This window comes from Coturnix japonica, chromosome 28 (genome assembly GCF_054131305.1).
Source record: "Coturnix japonica strain WE chromosome 28, WE-NBRP24, whole genome shotgun sequence".
In the NCBI taxonomy this organism is placed as follows: domain Eukaryota; kingdom Metazoa; phylum Chordata; class Aves; order Galliformes; family Phasianidae; genus Coturnix; species Coturnix japonica.
In genome coordinates this window covers 8387730-8410427 of record NC_140690.1, presented here as the reverse complement: position 1 = coordinate 8410427, position 22698 = coordinate 8387730, and the positions used below count along the sequence as shown (strand labels likewise).

The 22698-nt window shown below is 47.8% G+C and overlaps 1 protein-coding gene and 1 pseudogene across 2 annotated transcripts in view; both read left to right on the top strand.

Annotated features, from left to right (window-relative positions):
- Positions 1 to 22698, top strand: part of LOC146756288 (uncharacterized) — a 79714-nt gene that overhangs the window by 30678 nt on the left and 26338 nt on the right. The window lies entirely within an intron of this gene.
- On the top strand, positions 1255 to 18822 carry LOC146756289 (uncharacterized; annotated as a pseudogene). The gene is made up of 7 exons (XR_014937567.1): positions 1255 to 1743; positions 1849 to 3307; positions 13640 to 13668; positions 14300 to 14361; positions 14640 to 14648; positions 16631 to 16808; positions 16914 to 18822. The product of XR_014937567.1 is annotated as an uncharacterized LOC146756289 (transcript).

Below are 22698 nucleotides of genomic sequence, written 5' to 3'. Positions count from 1 at the left end.
CTTTGTGTGGAAGGAATCAAACAGTCCCTCTAAGGCAGAGCCTTATAGAGCACATGAAAGCTCCAAAGTAACAACAGGTGCCTTAGAGAAGATCTGTACTGAGGAGGAGTCTTGACGTCAAGCTGCAAGGGATCTCTGTGCAGGTTTGAGCTGCAGAGACCTCTGCTTGAGGGCAGGTCCTGTAGTGCAGCCTGCTGCTGTGCAGCAGAGCTGGAGGGGCACTTGTACTGCTCCCTGTTTTGGGATAAGATGGCTGCCTCCTTGCCTTGCTTTGTCTTAAGTCCCCAGCTCAGTCTCAGCTGTTGAACTCAGTGTCTGCTACCAGTTGCATCAGCCTCCCAGTATGAAACAGCTTTGTGGCAGTTTATCTCTTTGAGCTAGGCTGTTTCCTGTGCTGCAGCACATTGTCTTCCTCTGTAAGCCGAGTCTGTGCCCTGCAGAAGGGTTGATCTGGGACTGGGACTGCTGCATTCCCTCACAGCTCCCCTGCCATTTCTCTTCTCCCTGCAGGCTCCAGTTCAACTTCTGCCTTCCAGCCGTGATCATCCCAGCCTGCAGGAGAGCAGGAAATGGCCGCAGCACATCCAGCTGAGGTAGGGGTTGGGGAAGCAGGCAGGAGAGGCCAAATGGCCAGGGATGTGAATGCAGGGGAAGAGGGAGATGCCCTCACGCAGCATGTGTGTGCAGGGGACAGGGAAGCAGCTGGGATGGGAGGTTCTGTCCTGTGCGAGCTGTTTGCCTGGGCCTTGGCTGTTCCCAGCAAGGTGCTTCTTTGCTTGCAGGAGCCCGTGAGCTTTGAGGAGGTGGCCGTGTATTTCAGCAGGGAGGAGTGGGCGCTGCTGGACCCTGCACAGCGAGCGCTCTACCGGGACGTGATGCTGGAGACGTACCAGTGCGTGGCCTCGCTGGGTGAGAGCTTGTCTGCCTTTCCTCCTCGTTAGGGCACCTTTGGCTGTGCAGAATGAGCCTCTGCAAGCCGGGCCTTGAATAATTGTCATGCAGCTACATATTGACTAACACAGCAGTGCCAGCAAGAAAGGAGATACTGAGAAGCACGAGTTTCAGAAGGGATTAGTATGCACGGCACTGTGATCAAAGCTGCAGAGTCATTGCTGGCAAGCAGGCATCAGCCAGGAGGGAGAAAACACAGCAGCCCTTGTGTTGTGTGTTGCATGGTGCCACCAGCTCCAACTCACAGATGACTCCCTGAATACTGCTATGAAATTGAGGATTTTCCATGCAATTGCCATCAACATTTTGATGCCTTGATCTCTGGTAGATTGTAAGAAAATAAGTAATCTGTTTTAAAATTAATTTGAAAGAAAAAATATCCCTTCACAATGTTCAGAGATGTCAAAGCATTCTTTGCTCCAAGGGAAGCTGTAGGCACGGTGTCATTCAGACCCAAATGTTGTTTTCTCCATGGGGAGGGACACAGTGGTGCTGATGACCTCTTGAACATATAAAAACAATATCCCTTCATAATGTTCAGATGTCAAATCATTCTTTGCTCCAACATTCAGGCCCAAGGGGTGGTTTGTCCATGGGGAGGGAGACAGAGTGGAGCTGTTGAACAGGCAGTGCGCCAGCATGATGGAAATGCTCTCTTGTTCCCTGTTTCTCTCCCAGAAGCACCATTTCCAGGCCCCAAGCCCGTGGTGATCTCCCTGCTTGAAAGTGGGGAAGACCCCTGGATCCCAGATGTGCGTAGCCCTGAGGCCATGCCAGGAGACCTCATCCCAGGTGAGATGGTGGAGGGAATGGGAATGTTGGGGCTGTAAGAGCCTTCTCTGCCTGTGTTTTATGTTGGGCACCGTGTGCTATTGCTGTATTTTCTCTGTCATCCAGCAGCTGATGGGATCAAAAATGCAAAGGAGGTTCTGCAGAGAAGTTGTGTAGCAGATAGACAGTGGGGTCACATCTCTGCGGAAGAAATCAGAAGGGATGCCCATGAAGGCCTGCAGCAAGGTCAGGGTGAGCACATCAAGAAGCCCCAGGGAACGCGTCTGGGAATGACATTGAGGAACCCAGTGGACTTCACCATAGGTCCAAAGCAGCCTGAGGAAACCAGGAGCAAGGATGCGTGCCAGATGAAAAAGCAGAATCCGTGCACTGAGTGTGAGAAAAGCTTTAAAACAGATTCCAGCATCACTAACCGCCAGTGCATGGACTCAGCAAAGAGGCATTACGAGTTGTGTGATTCTGCAGAGAGCATGAAAAGGAGAGTCCACCCCACTGGCCAGCAGTGCATGTACACAGGAGAGAGAGCCTTCGAGTGCTCTGATTGTGGAAAGAATTTCACGGACACTGGGAACCTCACTTCCCAGCAGTGTATCCACAGAAGAGAGAGACTGTACAAGTGTGCTAAGTGTGGGAAGAACTTCACAGATAGTTATAAACTCAAAAGGCACCAACGTGTCCACACAGGAGAGCGACCATATAAATGCACTGAGTGTGGGAAGAACTTCAAAGATAGTTATAAACTCAAAAGGCACCAACTTGTCCACATAGAAGAGCGACCATATAAGTGCACAGAGTGTGGGAAGAACTTCAAAGATAGTTATAAACTCAAAAGGCACCAACGTGTCCACACAGGAGAGCGACCATATAAGTGCACTGAGTGTGGGAAGTGCTTCAAATATAATTCCCAACTCGCCTACCACCATCGCATCCAAAGAGGAGAGAAACCATTTAAGTGCACTGAATGTGGGAAGAGCTTCGAACGTCATTCTCATTTGATGCGCCACCAGCGCAACCACACAGGAGAGAGACCATATAAGTGCAATGAATGTGGGAAGAGCTTCAAAAGCAGCTATGAATTGAAATGGCACCAGCGCATCCACACAGGAGAGAGACCATATAAGTGCTCTGAGTGTGGGATGAGCTTCAAAAACAGTTCTGTTTTGAAGTACCACCATCGCATCCACACAGGAGAGAGACCATTTAAGTGCACTGAGTGTGGGAAGGGCTTCAAAAGCAGCTATGATTTGAAGCTCCACCAGCGCATCCATACAGGAGAGAAACCCTATACGTGTCCTGTGTGTGGGAAGGGCTTCAAAAGGAGCTCTGAATTGAAGGTGCACCAGCGCATCCACACAGGAGTGAGACCATATAAGTGCTCTGAGTGTGGGAAGACCTTTACCACGAGGCGTGCTTTGAAGTGCCATCAGTGCATCCACACGGAAGAGAGACCCTGAAAGTGTCCTGAGTGTGGGAAGAGCTTCGAAGGGAGTTCTGAATTGAAGCATCCATACAGGAGAGTGTCACGGTGTTATCTAGATCAAACTATGTCCGTGACAGGGGGTTAGCAGGCTTTTGGGCTCCCTGCCCCCCAAAAATGGGAAGGGAAAGGGGGTAGGGAGATGGGAGCTGGGCTCAGGGAAACAAACAGAGCAGCAGCAACAATCTAAGGAGGAAGACTTACCTTACTAACTATGATGTTGGGATGCAAGATTACACAATATAATACAGTCTAATTGAAACTGAGGTCCTCTGGGATGTGTAGTTCTTCTCTGTGCTCCACATGATGATATGATGAGAAATACCAATAGAAAAAATATTACCAAACCATGCCATTCCATCTCTTATTCTACATCGCTATAATATGCTTAAAATACATATAAATAAACAAAAATTAAAATGTATGACACACAGGGGTCTATTTACATATATATACATAGAATTACTGACTTCACTGCTCCAACATCAAATTCCTTTGTGGTACATATTGAACATGCCCATCTTTCTGCATCACCCACCAAGTGCTCCCAGGTCCCTGGGCAAAAAAAATTTCACCAAGTGGTTTGCCCTTTCCAGAGGCTGGAAGGACCCAAACAGCTTTTCGCAACATGTTCTTTACATGTACTACAGGGATCTTATCTCTCTCTACATTGTGCAGGGGGCTGGATTGGCTAGGACCCTCATGATTGACAGATCTTCTCATACTGACCAACCAAGTGGCTTCTGCCCAATGCTTCTCCCAGTGCTTCAGTGTTCCACCATCTATTGCTTTCAACACAGCTTTCAACAACCCATTGTTCAATTTTACCAGAAGCTGGTCACTGTAGGGGATATGATAAACCCACTGTTTTTATAAGGAAACGTTTGAATTGTGTCTCATTTTCAGATTCATATCTTTCTTGGGTGCCATGTCACCATAGGACTTGCTTCTCAAGATTCAGTGCGGTGTTTCAGGTGGTAGTATGGGTACTGTGTATGTGTCAAGCCACCCAGTGTTTGCTTTCACCATGGTAAGCACATAATACTTGCCATTGTGACTTGCGTAATCCAACTCCATAACCACGAAGCAGTTATAAAGCAGGTATGTTTAATGGGTGATGCGCATGCACCCTGGTGCATGGGGGATAGCTCCACCTTACTTGCACACCGTTAGGACAAAATGTGCAACAGATATAGGCTGAACTAATACATAATCAATAGTTTGCAGGAATTTGGATACATATTAATTATATTCATGAGACCCCATTAGCATGCAGTCCCTCCCCCCTTGCGTATGTGTACTGAGTTGTGGGGGTGGTTGTGGGATGAAGGCTCATCATCTTCCTCGCTGTAAACTTTCGACCCTGCGGGATGGGCACCCCCCAAACTCATTCCAGCTTGCTCTGTGGACATCTAATCACCACACTGTTCTGGGGCTCTTCCACCCTTCTCTTCATGGCCTTCATCTCCTTGTTTTCTCAAAATTAGTGTCTGCAATTCCCCCTCTCTGCCCCCCCTTAACATAAACTATCTATCTGTAACTACCCTTTGCCTTAGTGAGGCCCCCTTTCCCTTTCTGTAGCAAAGTGTTCCCTTTTCATCTACTATGCGGTCTTTTTTCACTATTCAATTGTGAGATGGTGGCAAGGTGATATAATCAACCTGCCACTCCTCCCTGTATTTAACCTTCTGCCATTGTCCTTGCCCACAGAGAAGTTTCACCTCTTGGCTTGTTTAATTACGGCACGTGTTTCACAGTCATGAGTAACCTGTGCAATAGTGTCCATAGTTAAGTCCACCCCTCGGTCTCCGGCCCACTTATATGTCACATCTCTTCCCTGATGGCCCGAGGTCTCATGAGCCCATCGAGCTAGAAATAACTCACCCTTATTCTGCCAGTCCAAGTCAATTTGAGCTACCTCAATTCTGGCAGCTCAATCTGCCTGATGGTTGTTCTGTTGTCCTTCCGTAGCCCGACTCTTGGGCACGTGTGCATCCACATGACGCACCTTTACAACCGTACCTTCGGGTTTCAATGTCTTTCCACAGTCCAGCAGCCCAGATAGGTTTACCCCTCCGTTGCCAGTTACTTTTTTCCCACTGCTGTAAGCACCCCCATAAGGCATTTGCCACCATCCATGAGTCAGTATAAAGATAAAGCATTGGCCACCTCTCCCATTCAGCAACATCTAAGGCCAGCTGGACAGCCTTTACCTCTGCAAACTGACTTGATTCTCCTTTACCTTCAGTAGCCTCTGCAACCTGTTGTGTGGGGCTCCATTTGCGATGCTTCCCTACGATATGACATGATCCATCAGAGAACAGGGCATATTTCTTTTCATTTTCTGGTAGCTCGTTGTATGGTGGGGCCTCTTTAGCACGTGAATCCCCCCTGTGGCGCAAGTGGTAGAAGTGCCGCTCTGCTACACAGGAGGCTCCAATCCCGGGGGGTTGGACTCGATGATCTCTAAGGTCCCTTCCAACCCGCACGAGACTATGATACTATGATACTATGACACCTCTTCTGCTGCTGATGTTCCAAACTTTTTACCTTCAGGCCAGTCCATGATCACCTCTAGGATCCCTGGAAGGCTGAGGTTCCCCATCTGAGCTCGTTGTGTAATCAGCACAATCCACTTGCTCCAGGTGGCATCAGTAGCATGATGGGTGGAGGGAACCTCTCCTTTGTACATCCAGTTCAGCACTGACAGTCGAGGTGCCAGAAGGAGCTGTGTTTCAGTACCAACTACTTCGGAAGCAGCCTGAATCCCCTCATACGCAGCTAAGATCTCCTTCTCAGTTGGAGTGTAGCACTCTTCGGACTCCTTGTATGCTCAACTCCAAAATCCCAGGGGTCAGCCTCAGGTCTCTGCTGAGGCTCTTTGCCACAAACTTCGAGTGGGACCTTTCTCTCCAGCAGCAGTGTAGAGGATGTTCTTTACATCCTGTCCAATCTGTACTGGCCCCAGGGCCACGGCACAGGGTACCTCTTGTTTAATCTGCTCAAAAGCCTTCTGCTGTTCAGGGCCCTATCCAAAACTAATCTTCTTCTGTGTTACCTGATAAAGGTGTAGGGCTGTAGTTTGGAACGTGCATCCTCCAAAAGCCTACTACACCCAGGAAAGACTGTGTCTCATTCTTGCTAGTTGATGTAGACATGGCAGTGAGTTTTTCGATCACATCAGTTGGGATGTGACTATGTCCATCCTGCTACTTTATACCTAGGAACTGAATTTCCTGGGCAGGCCTTTTGCTTTGCTTAATAGCTTGTAAAAGAATCTGGATTATTTGCTCTCCTTTTGTGAAAACGTCCTCTGCTGTATCGCCCCTCACAATAATGTCATTAATGTACTTCAGGTGTTCAGGAGCACCACCCTGTTCCAGTACAGTTTGGACCAACCTATGGCAAATGGTTGGGCTGTGTATCCACCCCTGGGGCAAACAGTTCCAAGTATACTGAATGCCCCTCCAGGTGAAGGCAAACTGTGGCCTACTGACGTATCTGCAAATTAACCTGACTTATCCCAGGACCTTGACTTTTTGGGGGAGAGACACAAACATGGATGCCATGATGTCTTCTCTCATTTTTTCGCTGCGTCACACTCCTTATATACCATCCTAAATCCTGTGCAGACACGTACACCCTCTACGCAAAGCCCGATGCACGCGAGAGAGCCTCTACACACACCTAACTAAACCCCCCACCCACTAACTCTTAATCTGCAGGCCTTACTCAGCTATTCTAGAACACTCCATCTACTCAGAACTACTGTATGCACTCATAAATCCTTGCAAAGACAGCTTAGTTCCCCAACAGCCGACATTCTGCAGCCAAAGGAATGGAGAAGAAGGCATTAGCAATGTCAATGGTGGCAATGGTGAGTGAGTTTTGCTGATCACTCCCTGATTCTCCAGCTGGCGAGTCAAATCATGAATGGGGAGCAAGGAATCCCTGTTAGTGTGGTACTGCTGTCTGTGCACTGTCTTTGTAGCAATTGGTACCTGCTGCTCTTTTACTTGTAGCAGCCCCACAACAGATGGGTCCTCTGACAGGTCAGGCAAAACAGACAGCTTCTTAATGTCCATATCTACAGCAGCTATTCCAAAGGCCCATCGATACCCCTTCGGAACCTTAAATGTCCCCTTCTGAGGTAATCAATACCAAGTATACATGGAGCCACTGGGCCAGTCACAATAGGATGCTTTTGCCAGTCATTTCCAGTGAGGCTTATTTCGGCTTCCAACACAGTCAGTTCTTGAGAGCCCCCAATCACTCCAGAAATATGGATTGATTCTGTCCCTTCATGACTCGAGGGCATTAGAGTGCACTGTGCACCAATATCCACCAGTGCCTTATATTTCTGTGGTTCTGATGTGCCAGACCATTTAATCCACACAGTCCAATAAACTCTTATTATCCCTCTCCCCGCCAAGACTGAGGGCAGGGCCCCTCTATTGGTTACCTGTGATGACTGGAGCAACTCCACTGGTGGTTGGTCTGTTTTGTAGTTCTCTCACCCGTGCTCGTAGTACAGGAGTAGGCTGGTCGTGCCACTTCCTCATGTCTTCTCTGTGGTCCCGTAGGTAGCACCACATGGAAACACGCTGTGCAATCTTACTGTTGTTCCTTGCTCGAGCACACGCGTCTAATAGCTGAAACTTTTGATGATACAGGTGAGGAGTAGGATTGGAATATTTTGATCAGTTCCTTCACTAGACCTGTTGACCCGTATGGAGACTGACCTTCATCCGTCGTTTCTGATACTACTACTCAACCATCACAATTAGTTGATGGAAATAGTTTCTTGTGCATTTCATCTATCAGTCTTCTACTCGTGAGATGGCAGAAACTGCGGTGTGTACTGGGGGGAGCTGCTCTTCATAGTTTTGAAGTGTCATAATCAGTTCAAAAACTCGGGGTCTTCTCTCTTGTTCCTCAGATCTTCCAAACGTTGTTGCCAATGTGTGTGCATATCTTTCTGGTGCTGTACTTGTGAGTTTCTGCCACATGCTAGGCTTGGTCCTCACTCTCTCAGGATCACGGTCTTGTGGATCAGGGTCATACAACAATTCCACCACGGTCATTTCCCTCAGGTACTGGATACCTTTTTCGATGGTATCCCACTTAATAGTCTGAGGCTTCAAAGCATCCTTGAAGGGGTACCTTTCCCTCACGGCTGTTAACAGTCCAGAGGGTGCCAGCTCCATCCAAACATCTGCTAATCCCTCTGTCGATAGCTGGGTCTCTGGCAATGCTTCCTAGTTGGTGAGATTCATTACCAGCTAGAGACAGGCTGTTGGCCCCGTTGTCCCATCAGTGAATCAATAAGGCAAGAGACCTTCATTTTGATGCCATGTAAACTCCTTTCTTGAGCCTTGGAATTCATCCATCTTCAGAGGTTGATTAACGGTAATAGAGATTTCCTCCTCATCACTCTCTTCTTCATGCCTCTTAGTTTTTGTTTTTGTTTTGTTCTGTTTTTTTGCATTTCTCAGTGCCAATCCAGACCCCCTACCTGGATCTTCTGCTGCCTCCTCCTCTGCTTCTCCTTCTTCTCGTCCTAGACACAAGGACACCCGTTTCCATTTCTTCCTTCCACAGGGGCAACTGATATTGTTACTGGTGCCTCCTGTGACTGATCAGTATTGACTTGGGGATTTTTTTTTTTTTGAGGCTTGAACGTCAGATCAGAAACTCTCTCTCTCCACGGTAGTAGTATATAGAGCACGGTAAGCATAAGCCAACCCCCAAGTATGGTTTACCTCCTTAGATCTCTGACTCAAATACTCAATTTCTCAGGGTCCCTCAGATGTTCAAGAGTGAAATCCCATGACACTGTGGGTCCCCACGCTTCTAAGATTTTTCTTAAACCTTTCCATATTCCCTGCCAGTCAGCATTTTCTGGTTTTGGAGGGGACTTCCGCATAGAACGAATGGAGAGAAGTACATTAATATATATTGATAATGATAACATGAACATGAGTATGAACACAAGGATGAACACTAACTCGGTTTTCAAAAACTGTGTGGCAATCTGATAAGGCAGCCTGGAAACCGGATTGAACATCGTGGTGTTTGTAAAATTAGCTGCTGTTAAATTAGCAATTGTGAAATTAGTCATTGTAAAATTAACTATTTCATCTGGGATGCAAGTGTCAAAATTCACATCATACCACACTGCGTAGAAGTACCAGGCCCTTACTTGGTTGTATAATGCATATATTCTATAACAAGAAATCAATAAATTAAGAAGGGCCAGTAAGTTTCAAAGAACATGATGGCTTTGAATCCCCTATGCAGTGCTCCTAAAATAAAGAGCAGACTCATAGCTGGCAGTAGCTGGCAGGCGCTGTAAAAGTCAAAGCTAGCTAGCTGTGCTCTGGGAGAGAAAGAAATCCCATTGTTTTCTTTACAAAAGCAAGATAACAATGCTCAGAGTTTACAGCTACCCCTGAATTTTGACAGTTTGCCTGGACTTTCAAGGTCACGTTCTCAGTGAGCAGCTATGAAAAGATATCACATCCCTAACGAAGCTCTCTGAGAGCAAAGAGAGATTTGTTCTAAAAGCTAAAAAGCAGCAGCTTATGCCCGCCATCTCCACTAAAATCTGTCACAGGTTACCTAGATTTACCTTTGGTAATGACAGGGTGCAGCTGCCCCGTAGGGCCCCCAGCCCAAAAAAGAGAGCTCCAGCCTGGGAGGAGATTATACATATGTCCTCCTCCCATGACTTATCTTTGGCCGCGAAGTCCTCTGGAATATGTAGTTTTCTTCTGAGAGATGAGTATTCGGAACGTTGTTATTCCATGGAACTGGAGTATGAAGCTTCTAATGATCCACACTGCACATAATGTTATGATGTGGAATATTGACAGCAACATTATAAAACCATGACACAATGTTTTGCCCAGATTGTGTTAAAGCCAGAGTTACAGTTTTTAAGTAGTCAATATCGTCGCACTCTTAGCTCCAGTTTTATTCAATTTCTTGCCAGAGTAACCTGGCAGGTACAAGAATTTCTGTATTCCTGCTTGTTTTCTTAGCTTATATTTAATTAGTCCAAAAAAGGAAACCTTTTCTTGTTGGGCAATAGCTTCTGAGAAGCATCAATATCCACCAGAAAATGAACCTCTATATCCTGCTTTCCTAGATGCAATTTCCCACTGCAGTTTGCACACTGTTTTCCTTCCAGTGGGGAAGAGCCCACCCTGGGCTCTTTAAGACCCCACCCCCTCACCTCTCCCTGAGGGGATATCTGGGTCCTACTGCCTTATTCTAACACCGCAACTGTAACAGCTGTTCTTATTCCCAATTCCCTTACTATCTGTACGTCAATCAGTTTTGTTTTGGTTAGTTTTCATATCATTCACCGCTCTTCAGTCCTGACATTCCTTTTATACCTTGCCAGTCCTTCTTTCTTCTGCCTGTGTCTGTCCCAAACTTTCTTATTTTCCAAACTCTCATCATTACATAAGCTACTAACATCCTATTTTAACATCCTATTTCACTTTCGCCTCCTTCTCTCCAGAGGTGTCAAGCGCTAACACTGGGATTTCAGGTTTCCTAGATCTCTGCACATGATGGCTATTCTCACTTCCATTGCCCCGTCCTCTCCACCTCCCCCTTCGCTGTTTACAGCAGCAGACTCTTTCCCTGGCTCTCTCTCACTTTAAAAGTTCCTGCTGGGGGAGGGAACAATGAAGGGGGATTGCTCTCACAGAATCACAGAACTGTAGGGGTTGGAAGGGACCTCTAGAGATCATTGAGTCCAAACCCCCTGTCAAAGCAAGTTCCCTACACCATGTTGCACAGGTAGGCGCCCAGTTGGGTCTTGAATATCTACAGAATCTCTCATACCAGCGCAGATAAACTCACTTTCTCCTTAACCCATTTTCCTTTGAACACTATTCCACTACTTGTACCCTCAGTTACAGTTCCACATACCCTCAATTATACTTTTGTGTAGGTATATCATGACTTATATATATATATATATATATATATACATTGTGTTAGTTTATACAGTTATACGGTTAATTATTTTAACTTCTCCTCTTTGGAACCTTTATTACTCAGGTCTTGTTTGTCCAGCACCGAAAATCAGTAGTTCTATTTCAGATGGCTGGAGAGAAATGAGCTGCAGTCTTTGTACTTATGACTTTTACCTAATTTTTAATAACTACAAATTGCTTCACTTAGATGCTGAGAGCTTGCAACAAAATATTCGTATCTTGTTCTAAATGCAGAAACAACAATTGATTCCCACAAAATGTATGGCAGTCAGTTGGTATCTGTGGCAATTTGGAACGTATTGCACTGGGTACGTAGGGTCAACCCCAATACATTAGACCTTATCTTTTTACAGCGGGAGGGGGCTGTGTGCCGCACTTTGAGAGGAGTGCTGGGTATAAGCTGACCATACTGGGGTTGTAAGAGAAACAGTCATCAAAATACGAGAGGGACTAGAAAAAGGGAGAAAGGAGAGAGATGCAACAAAGCTGGTATGAATCAATGTTTGACTGTTCTCCCTGGCTGACTACCTTGCTGTACACTTTAGCGGGACCTCTTATTTTATTAATCCTGAGACTAACTGTTGGACCATTTCTGTTCAATACACTTATTGCCATTGTTAAGGGTCGGTTAGAAACAGCCTATTTAATGTTAGTAAGAAAAGAATATGAACGTATCAGTAGCAAGGAAGAGGATGAATCTACCCTCCAAAGTGCTAAAGAAGCAGTAAAACGATTTAATGGATAAAATAGAAAAGGGGGGATTGCGATAGGTAAGGGTTAAGTTTGCTAGTCAAATCCAGACTCAGTGGTGCTTTCTCAGGTGTCCTGGAATGTAAACAGTGCTGTAAAATGTAAATCGTGTTGTAAAGCAGAGAAAATAAGAAGCAGCAGGCACTGCAAACTACACATTGCCAGGGCACATAAGCTGCTAGAAAATAACCAAAGAATAACGGAAAAGACTGATGATTTTCACCCCCACAACACTCTACGACCCCAGCAATAACCTTCCCAAGCCGCAAGAAAGACTGGAATGTATACAAGATATAAGAACTGTATAAATGCAGAACCGATCCATTGTTCAAATTGCCACCCTAGCAGAGTACAGACTCCCCTCAGTGCCCAGCTCTGTTTTGCTCACTTTACCACCTTCCTTAATTGAATAAAGCTATCCCTTTATGTAAATCACTAGACTTTGCCTGGTTTTGACACGAGAATCTATAACCGCCAACCACACGGACCACAAAACCCACACAGAACCCCATGGTATCGCTGCACAGAAGACTTATTAGGACCCTTAGACAAGGATGGGAGGAAAGTCGTATTCTTACAGCTTCTGGGTAAGGCTCCTACCCACAGCTCGGTTCCATTGCAAGAGTTCTATTCAACACACAATGTCCTCTGGTGCTGTACCTGAGATTACATCTTGCTGGGACATACTCGTGGGGGTTAGGAGTAACAGGAACGCCAGGACAGCAAGGGAGGGATGTCTGACCACAAGGGTGTGCGAATGTCCCCACCGAAGGAAGCAAAGAGAGCCGGCAGAAAGCGATGCTTCAGTAGCGTAACAGAACACATCCCCCATTCCTCCCTCCCTTCCACCCTCCTCCCGTACACCCCTCCCATCGCCCTCCCCTCCCCCGGATGCAGAACGAGCTGTGAAACTTCCGAGAGCCTGGCGGAAGCCGGCTCGGGTTGTGCTCGCTGTGGGAATTCCTGCCTTCCTGAGCCTGTGCGGAAGAGGCGAGAGCCTGTCTGGAAGCCATCCGGGCAGCACCGCGGGGGCAGGAGGTGCACCAAGGCCGTCCTGCGGCCAGCTCCGGGCTCAGGGCACTCGGCATCCTCTGCTCTACGCGACTCCGAGGAGCCCGGCTACCTGCACCAGAGCTGGGAGCAGCCTGCTCCGCACCCAAGGTAGGTGCCCTTCGTGGCTCGTGCAGAGGAGCGCACGCTTCCTGCCCCCTGCCAGCAGCACCGGGAGAGGAGCGGGGAGCGGCCCCGGACGGGGCGGAACCCGCACTGCCGTACCCCAGGCGGGACCCTGGTCCCGGCTCCAGCTCCCACTCAGCGCAGCAGGTTTGCTGGCCCAGACGGGCTGCAACCAGGGCAGCAGTTTATGCAGCCCGGGCTGGGCTCCGAGGGGCACGGGAACGGGCTGGGAGCTGGGACAGTGAGGAAGGGAGCAGAGGAGGTCAGCGTGCTCTGCTGCCCGGTTGGATCTCTGTAACACAGCGCAGCTGGGACTGCAGTTCTTCCTCTGGGCCACGGGTGACACGAGACGGCCTCGCTCTGCAGCTGTGCACGAGTGGAATGATGGAAGCTTTAAACTCCCCGGTGCCTCCTTTGGAGTGTCTTAATGTGAAGCCTCCAAGAGGGAATTTCCACTCCCCCTGCTTCTCCTCCCCGGCAGTTCCCAGCTTCCCTTCGGGGACCCTGCGGGCAACACGTGCCTCTGGCGACCCTTGAAATGGCGTTACCTTTTGTTTGCTGAGCGCTTGCCTGATGGCTCAGCTGGGGCTGTGCAAAGCCCTGGCAAGGCTTTTGTTGAGTCTGTCCCGGCAGCTGCAGATGCCTTGAGCGCACAGCTGCGGGCCCTGAGCATGTTCAGCATCTGCAGCAGCTCCGGCACTAGGCTCTGGAACAGACGATGAGAAGCTGGCAGCACAATTCTACTTCCACTCCTGAGAGGATGTACAGACATCTGCCAGAGGATTTAATCCATTTGCCACCAGGTGTTCCTCTCACTGATCTGTAGAGGCAGTGCTCTAGCAGGCTGCTCTGCTGGCAGCTGCCATCTGCGCTGAGGCTCGCTGTGTTTGTATGTTGGGGGATGCATTCACAGTGTTCTTCCATGAACCAGGTGCTTTTCTGCACCTCCTGCTGGATGGTTGGATGGCCATACCATATTCTAACAGTATTTCTGCAGCTCTTTCCTGGGTAGCTGTCCCATTTAGGCGTGCTTGCTGTCAGTCGAAAGATCCCCAGTTGGCACAGACTGTCCTTGTTGTATATTCTCAACTTTCTTCACCACTCAGACCTCCAATAAAACTCCCTTTTCCCATTCCTGCAGCAAAGGTAGACAATAAGCAGTCATTCACAGAAGAGTTTGGGATGCACTTAATGTCTCTTGTTGTCAGTTTGTTTCCCTTCTTGTCAACCTACAGACTTTCCCCATTGGTCACAGGTGGATCGAAACACAGCATACACTCCTAAGGGAGAAACAGGCTTATATTTGTTGATATAATAGGGATATGCTGTAGTGATTTAGTAGTGACAAACAGGATCGGAGGTGGATGGATACACTTGGTTATTTACTGCATAGAAGGTAGGGATACACACACACCTACAGGTGGCACTCCCATCGAGTCATGAGGCTCAGAATAGTTCCCCTTTCTTTCTCGTGTCTTTAGACCACAGAGGTAAGGTGCTAGTGATTGCGGAATCAAACTCTATAATCCAGAGATGGGTTATAAAGCAGGTATGTTTATTCCAGTGTTGTGCAGTGCCGGGTGCAAGGGGGATAGCTCCAACCAAACTTGCACACCGATTTGTAAAATCGTGACATAGATATAGGTACATCTAATACATAGTCAATGAGTTCTCGAAATTCTGATACATATTCAATAGTTCTTTAGCATGCAGACCCCCCTCTTGTTATCGCCCATCTTATCAGGGAGATGCAACTCCTCTTCTGATATTTAAACTTCTAATCCTCTCCTCCCCAGGTGTCTCAGGGAGATCTCACTTCTTATCTGCATCCTTCCTGCTCTCCCAGAGCCATTGTCTCCATTCCTTGTTATTCTAACTAGATCATTCCTTTTCCCACCTACAAACTACATATAACTATCTCCCTCTAGCCCCCCTTTGTTCTAAATTCCACCAGAGCCTCTGTTTCTTGCATCGCTGTTCACTAGGATGTGGCTGGATCCTCTCCTAGTCCCAAGCGTGCTCAAGGGTTTGTGTGGAAGGAATCATACCTGCACAGTCCCTCTAAGGCTGAACCTTAGAGAACACAAGAAAGCTCCAAAGTAACCACAGGTGTCTTACAGAAAGTCTGTTTTGAGAAGGAGTCTTGACGTCAAGCTGCAAGGGATCTCTGTGCAGGTGTGAGCTGCAGAGACAGCCCTGCTTGAGGGCGGTCCTGCAGTGTAGCCTGCTGCTGTGCAGCAGAGCTGGAGGGGCACTTGGGCTGCTCCCTGATTTGGGGTAAGATGGCTGCCTCCTTGCCTTGCTTTCTCTTTAGTCCCCAGCTCAGTCTCAGCTGTTGAACTAAGTGTCAGCTACCAGTTGTTTCAGCCTCCCAGTTTGAAACAGCTTTGTGACGGTTCATCTCTTTGAGCCAGACTGTTTCCTGTGCTGCAGCTAATTGTCTTCCTCTGCAAGGCCAGGCAGCACCCTGCAGAAGGGCTGAGCTGGGACTGGGACTGCTGCATTCTCTCACAGCTCCCCTGCCATTTCTCTTCTCCTTGCAGGCTCCAGTTCAACTTCTGCCTTCCAGCCGTGATCATCCCAGCCTGCAGGAGAGCAGCAAATGGCTGCAACACATCTAGCTGAGGTAGGGGTTGGGGAAGCAGGCAGGAGAGGCCAAGGGGCCAGGGATGTGAATGCAGGGGAAGAGGGAGATGCCCTCACGCAGCATGTGTGTGCTGGGGACAGAGAAGCGGCTGGGATGGGAGGTTCTGTCCTGTGCGAGCTGTTTGTCTGGGCCTTGGCTGTTCCCAGCAAGGTGCTTCTTTGCTTGCAGGAGCCCGTGAGCTTTGAGGAGGTGGCCGTGTATTTCAGCAGGGAGGAGTGGGCGCTGCTGGACCCTGCGCAGCGAGCGCTCTACCGGGACGTGATGCTGGAGACGTACCAGTGCGTGGCCTCGCTGGGTGAGAGCTTGTCTGCCTTTCCTCCTCGTTAGGGCACCTTTGACTGTGCAGAATGAGCCTCTGCAAGCCGGGCCTTGGATAATGGCCATGCAGCTACATATTGACTAACACCACAGTGCCAGCAAGAAAGGAGATACTGAGAAGCATGAGTTTCAGAAGGGATTAGTATGCACGGCATTGTGATCAAAGCTGCAGAGTCAGTGCTTGCAAGCAGGCATCAGCCAGGAGGGAGAAAACCAGCCCTTGTGTTGTGTGTTGCATGGTGCCACCAGCTCCAACTCACAGATGAATCCCTGGTTACTGCTATAGAATTGAGGATTTTCCATGCAATTGCCGTCAACATTTTGATGCCTTGACCTCTGGTAGATTGTAAGAAAATAAATAAGCTGTTGTAAGTTTAATTTGAAAGCAAAAATACCCCTTCATAATGTTCAGAGATGTCAAAGCATTCTTTGCTCCAAGGGAAGCTGTAGCTGCGATGTCATACAGGCCCAAATAGTGGTTTCTCCTTGGGGAGGGAGACAGAGTAAGCTGTTGAACAGGCACTGTGCCAGAATGAGGGAAATGCTCTCTTGTTCCCTGTTTCTCTCCCTGAAGCTCCATTTCCAGGCCCCAAGCCCGTGGTGATCTCCCTGCTTGAAAGTGGGGAAGACCCCTGGATCCCAGATGTGCGTAGCCCTGAGGCCATGCCAGGAGACCTCATTCCAGGTGAGATGGTGGAGGGAAGGGGAATGTTGGGGCTGTAAGAGCCTTCTCTGCCTTTGTTTTATTTTGGGCACCGTGTGCTATTGCTGCATTTCTTTTGTTATCCAGCAGCTCATGGGATCAAAAATGCAAAGGAGGTTCTGCAGAGAAGTTGTGTAGCAGATAGACAGTGGGGTCACATCTCTGTGGCAGAAATCAGAAGGGATGCCCATGAAGGCCTGCAGCAAGGTCCAGGTGAGCACATCAAGAAGCCCCTGGGAAAGCGTCTGGGAATGACATTGAGGAAGCCAGTGGACTTCACCATAGGTCCAAAGCAGCCTGAGGAAACCAGGAGCAAGGATGCGTGCCGGATGAAAAAGCAGAATCCGTGCACTGAGTGTGAGAAAAGCTTTAAAACAGATTCCAGCATCACTAACCACCAGTGCATGCACTCAGCAAAGAGGCATTACAAGTTCTGTGATTCTGCAGAGAGCATGAAAAGGAGAGTCCACCCAACTGGCCATCAGTGCATGTACACAGGAGAGAGAGCCTCCGAGTGCTCTGATTGTGGAAAGAATTTCACGGACAGTGGGAGCCTCACTTCCCAGCAGTGTATCCACAGAAGAGAGAGAATGTACAAGTGCCCTGAGTGTGGGAAGAGCTTTAAATGTAGTTCTAAACTCAAAAGACACCAACGTGTCCACACAGGAGAGCGACCATATAAGTGCCTTGAGTGTGGGAAGTGCTTCAAAAACAGTTCCAGCCTCATCTACCACTATCGCGTCCACACAGGAGAGAGACCATTTAAGTGTACTGAGTGTGGGAAGAGCTTTAGAAGCAGCTATGAATTGAAGATGCACCTGCGCATCCACACAGGAGAGAAACCATATAAGTGTTCTATGTGCGGGAAGAGCTTCAAAAGCAGTTCCAAGTTCTCCCAACACCATCGCATCCACACAGGAGAGAGACCATTTAAGTGCACTGAGTGTGGTAAGAGCTTCAGGAGCAGCTCTGAATTGAAGCTCCACCTGCGCACCCACACAGGAGTGAGACTATATAAGTGCTTTGAGTGTGGCAAGAGCTTCAAAATCAGTTCTGTTTTGAAGTGCCATCAACGCATCCACACAGGACTGAAACCCTTTCAGTGTCCTGAGTGCAGGAAGAGCTTCAAAAGCAGTTCTGTATTGAAATTGCACCAGAATGTCCACTCAGGAGACAAACCATTTAAATGCCCTGAGTGTGGGAAAGGCTTCAAATGGAGTTTCAGCTTCTCTTCCCATCAGCGCGTCCACATGGGAGAGAGACCCTTTATATGTCCTAAGTGTGGGAAGAGTTTCAAAGGGAGTTATGATTTGAAGCGCCACCAGCGCATCCACACAGGAGTGAAACTGTCTAAGTGCACTGAGTGTGGGAAGAGCTTCGCCAGCAGTTCTTTTTTGAAGTGCCACCAGCGCATCCATACGGGAGAGAAACCCTATACGTGCCCTGAGTGTGGGAAGAGCTTCAAAAGCAATTCTGAACTGAAGTGCCACCAGCGCATCCATACAGGAGTAAAACCCTTTCAGTGCACTGAGTGTGGGAAGGCCTTCATAAGCAGTTCTAAATTGAAACTGCACCAGAATGTCCACTCGGGAGACAAACCCTTTAAATGTATTGAGTGTGGGAAAAGCTTCAAATGGAGTTCCAGCTTCTCTTCCCATCAGTTTATCCACATGGGAGAGAGACCATTTAAATGTACTGAGTGTGGGAAGAGCTTCAAAAGGAGTTCTGATTTGAAGCGCCACCAGCACATCCACACAAAAGAAATACCCTGAAAGTGTCCTGAGTGTGGTAAGAGCTTCAAAGGGAGTTCTGAACTGATGCTGCATCAGAGCATCCACACAGGAGTGTGTCATTATGTTATCTAGATCAATCTATGTCCGTGACTGGGGTTAGCAGGCCTATGGGCTCCCCGCCCCCCATTAATGGGAAGGAAAAAGGGGTAGGGAGACGGGAGCTGGGCTCAGGGAAACAAACAGAGCAGCAGCAACGATCTAAGGTGGAGACTTACCTTACTAACTATGATGTTGGGATGTAAGATTACACAATATAATACAGTCTTATTGAAACTGAGGTCCTCTGGGATGTGTAGTTCTTCTCTGTGCTCCACATGATGTTCTGATGTGGAATAGCAATAGCAAAAAAATTACCAAACCATGACATTCCACCCCTTAATCTACATCATTACATCATGCTTAAAGTACATACATATATACAAATAAAAATTAAAATGCATTACACACACAGGTCTACATACAAATATATACAAAGAATTACTGACTGCACTCCCCCAGCATCAGATTCCCTTGTGGTACACATTGAACATCCCATACTATGTATACATATATGTAGTATTGACCAACCAAGTGGCTTCTGACCAATGTTTTTCCCAGTGCTTCAGTGTTCCACCGTCCATTGTTTTCAACATAGCTTTCAACAACCCATTGTATCAATAAATTTACCAGAAGCTGGTTATGGCATAGGATATGGTAAACCCACTGTATCTATAAGGAAATGTTTGAAATGTGTCCCATTATCAGACTCAATTCCTCTTGGGGTGCCAGGTTGCCACAGGACTTGCTTCTCTAGACTCAGTATGGTGTTTCAGGTGGTAGTATGGGTACTGTGTATGTGTCAAGCCACCCAGTGGTTGCCTTCACCATGGTAAGCACATAACACTTACCATTGTGAGAGTGTGGCAAGGTGATATAATTAAGCTGCCACTCCTCCCTGTATTTAACCTGCCATCGTCCTTCCTCTCAGAGAGGTTTAAGCCTTTTGTCTTGTTTAATTATGGCACATGTTTCACAGTCGTGAATAACTTGCACAATAGCATCCATAGTTAAGTCCAGCCCTTGGTCTGCAGCACACTGATGTGTCACATCTCTTCCCTGATGGCCCAAGGTCTCATGGGCCCATCGAGGTAGAAATAATTCACCCTTGTTCTGCCAGTCCAAGTCTATTTGAGCTACCTCGATTTTGGCAGATGGATCAACCTGATGGTTGTTTTGCTGTTCTTCAGTAGCCCGAATTTTGGGCATGTGTGCATCCACATGATGCAACTTTACAACCATATCTTTTGTTTGAGCAGCAATGTATTTCCAGAGTTCAGCAGCCCAAATAGGTTTACCCCTCTGCTGCCAGTTATTTTGCTCCCGCTGCTGTAACCACCCCCATGAGGCATTTGCCACCATCCATGAGTCAGTATAAAGATAAAGCATTGGCCACCTCTCCCATTCAGCAACATCAAAGGCCAGCTGAACAGCCTTTACCTCTCCAAACTGACTTGATTCTCCTTTACATTCAGTAGCCTCTGCAACCTGTCATGTGGGGCTCCACACAGCAGGTTTCTGTTTGCGATGATACCACACAATACGACATGATCCATCAGTGAACAGGGCATATTTCCTTTCATTTTCTAGTAGCTCATTGTATGGTGGGGCCTCTTTAGCATGTGATACCTCTTCTGCAGGTGATGTTCCTAACATTTTACCTTCAGGTCAGTCCATGATCACCTCTAGGATCCCTGGATGGCTGAGGTTCCCCATCCACGCTCTTTGTGTAATCAGTGCCATCCAGTTGCTCCAGGTGGCATCGGTAGCATGATGGGTGGAGGGAACCTGTCCTTTGAACATCCAGTTCAGCCCTGGCAGTCAAGGTGCCAGAAGGAGGTGCGTTTCAGTATCAACTACTTCGGAAGCAGCCCGAACCCTGTCATACGCGGCTAAGATCTCCTTCTCAGTTGGAGATCTCTTCAGACCCCTTTTACGCTCAACTCCAAAATCCCAGGGGTCAGCCTCAGGTCTCTCATGAGGCTCTTTGCCACAAACTCTAAATGGGACCTTTCTCTCCAGCACCAGCAATGTAGAAGATGTTCTTTACATCCTGTCCCATCCATACTGGCCCAGGGCCACAGCACGTGGTATATCTTGTTTTATCTGCTCAAAAACCTTCTGCTGCTCAGGGCCCCATATAAAATCATTCTTCTTCTAGGTGACCTGATAAAGGGGGCTTACAATGAGGCTGTAGTTTGGAACGTGCATCCTCCAAAAGCCTCACTACACCCAGGAAAGACTGTCTCTTTCTTGCTAGTTGGCAGAGAAATGGCAGTGATTTTTTCGATCACATCTGTTGGGATGTGACAACATTCATCCTGCCACTTTATCCCTAGGAACTGAATTTCCTGGGCAGGCCCTTTTACTTTGCTTCGCTTAATAGCAAAGCCAGCTTGTAGAAGAATTTGGATTATTTGCTCTCCTTTTGTGAAAACTTCCTCTGCTGTATCGCCCCTCACAACAATGTCATCAGTGTTCTGCAGGTGTTCAGGACCACCATCCTGTTCCAATACAGACTGGACCAACTCATGGCAAATGTCTGGGCTGTGTTTCCACCCCTGGGGCAAACGGTTCCAAGTATACTGAATGCCCCTCCAGGTGAAGGCAAACTGGCCTACATTATACAGCCAAAGAATGGAGAAGGCGGCATTAGCAATGCCAGTGGTGCCATACCATTTGGCTGCTTTTGACTCCAGCTCGTGCTGGAGTTCTAATATGTCTGGCACAGCAGCACTCAGTGGGGTGTGACCTCATTCAGGCCACGGTCGTCTACCATCAGCCTTCATTCTCCACTGGCTTTACACACTGGCCATATGGGGCTGTTAAAAGGTGGGTGAGTTTTGCTGATGTCTCCCTGATTCTCCAGATGGATAATCAAATCAAGGAATCCCTATTGGTGTGATACTGCCGTCTGTGCACTGTCTTTGTTAGCAATCAGTACCTGCTGCTCTTTTAGTCGTAGCAGCCCCACAACAGACGGGTCCTCTGACAGGCCAGGCAAAACAGACAGCTTCTTAATGTCCATATCTACAGCAGCTATTCCAAAGGCCCATCGATACCCCTTCGGAACCTTAAATGCCCCCTTCTGAGGTAATCAATACAAAGTATACATGGAGCCACTGGGCCAGTCACAATAGGATGCTTTTGCCAGTCATTTCCAGTGAGGCTTATTTCGGCCTCCAATACAGTCAGTTCTTGAGAGCCCCCAATCACTCCAGAAATATGGATTGATTCTGTCCCTTCATGACTCGAGGGCATTGGAGTGCACTGTGCACCAGTATCCACCAGTGCCTTATATTTCTGTGGTTCTGATGTGCCAGACCATTTAATCCACACAGTCCAATAAACTCTTATTATCCCTCTCCCCGCCAAGACTGAGGGTAGGGCCCCTCTATTGGTTACCTGTGATGACTGGAGCAACTCCACTGGTGGCTGGTCTGTTTAGTAGTTCTCTCACCCGTGCTCGTAGTACAGGAGTAGGCTGGTCGTGCCACTTCCTCATGTCTTCTCTGTGGTCCCGTAGGTAGCACCACATGGAAACACGCTGTGCAATCTTACTGTTGTTCCTTGCTCGAGCTGGAAAGCACACGCGTCTAATAGCTGAAACTTTTGATGATACAGGTGAGGAGTAGGATTGGAATATGTTGATCAGGTCCTTCACTAGACCTGGTGACCCGTATGGAGACTGACCTTCATCAGTCGTTTCTGATACTACTACTCGACCATCACAATTAGTCGATGGAAATAGTTTCTTGTGCATTTCATCTATCAGTCTTCTACTCGTGAGATGGCAGAAACTGCGGTGCGTACTGGGGGGAGCTGCTGTTTGTAGTTTTGAAGTGTCATAATCAGTTCAAAAACTCGGGGTCTTCTCTCTTGTTCCTCGGATCTTCCAAATGTTGTTGCCAGTGTCTGTGCATATCTTTCTGGTGCTGTACTTGTGAGTTTCTGCCACATGCTAGGCTTGGACCTCACTCTCTCAGGATCACGGTCTTGTGGATCAGTGTTATACAACATTTCCACCATGGTCATTTCCCTCA